The sequence below is a fragment of the Mustela nigripes genome, chromosome 1 (genome assembly GCF_022355385.1).
Source record: "Mustela nigripes isolate SB6536 chromosome 1, MUSNIG.SB6536, whole genome shotgun sequence".
NCBI lineage: Eukaryota > Metazoa > Chordata > Mammalia > Carnivora > Mustelidae > Mustela > Mustela nigripes.
In genome coordinates this window covers 127877068-127877901 of record NC_081557.1, presented here as the reverse complement: position 1 = coordinate 127877901, position 834 = coordinate 127877068, and the positions used below count along the sequence as shown (strand labels likewise).

The window sequence follows — 834 nt, the reverse complement described above, 5'->3', positions numbered from 1 at the left end:
GTTCATGACCTGAGCTGAAGGTAGCTGCTTAATCAACAGAGCCACCCAGGCATCCCAAATTTTTTTTTAATTGAAGTATAATTAGCACATAATGTCATATTACTTTCAGGTACAGTATGATTCAGCAGTTGCATGCATTACCCTGTGCTTATCATGATAAGCATATTCTTTTTAAGATTTTTATTCATCTATTTGACAAGGAGAGAGAGAAAACGCATGAGCCAGAGGAGGGGCAGAGGGAGAAGCAAACTCCAGGCTGAGCAGGGAACTCAACATGGGGTTCAATCCCAGGATCATGACCAAACCCAAAGGCAGGCATCCAACCAATTTAGCCACCCAGATGCCCCCATGATGTGTATTCTTAATCTCCTTTATCTGTTTCACTCCAAAATATGGTACACTTCATGAATTGGCTTGTCATCCTTGTGTAGGGGCCATGCTGATCTCTGTACCATTTCAATTTTAGAGTATATGCTGTTGAAGCAAGCAGTATCCTTTAAGATTTTAAGACATATATTCTAAAATGCAGGCCCTGGGTCCTGAGATGGGTGTGCTTTCTCACATGGAAAAAAGACTCAGATAAGGACCTCACTAACTTTTTTTCAGATCCTAAGGAGGGAAGCACAAGGAAAAGCCGAAGGAAAAGAATGAGATAAAGACCTAAAACAGCGTCCCCACTTGTGAGGTAAAGTAATTCTACACTAGTGAAAATGTTAACCAATGAAGACCATTGATTTACCAATAAGTTTATAACTATTTCAACCTGAATAATAACGTGTATAGAGGCAGGCAGAGGTTCTCTTAGATGCCAAAGGATGGAAATAATGGAGGATC

At 40.3% G+C, this 834-nt stretch overlaps 1 pseudogene; it reads right to left on the bottom strand.

Annotated features, from left to right (window-relative positions):
• Positions 1-386: 386 nt before the first annotated feature.
• Positions 387-486, bottom strand: LOC132009421 (U6 spliceosomal RNA; annotated as a pseudogene).
• Positions 487-834: the final 348 nt, after the last annotated feature.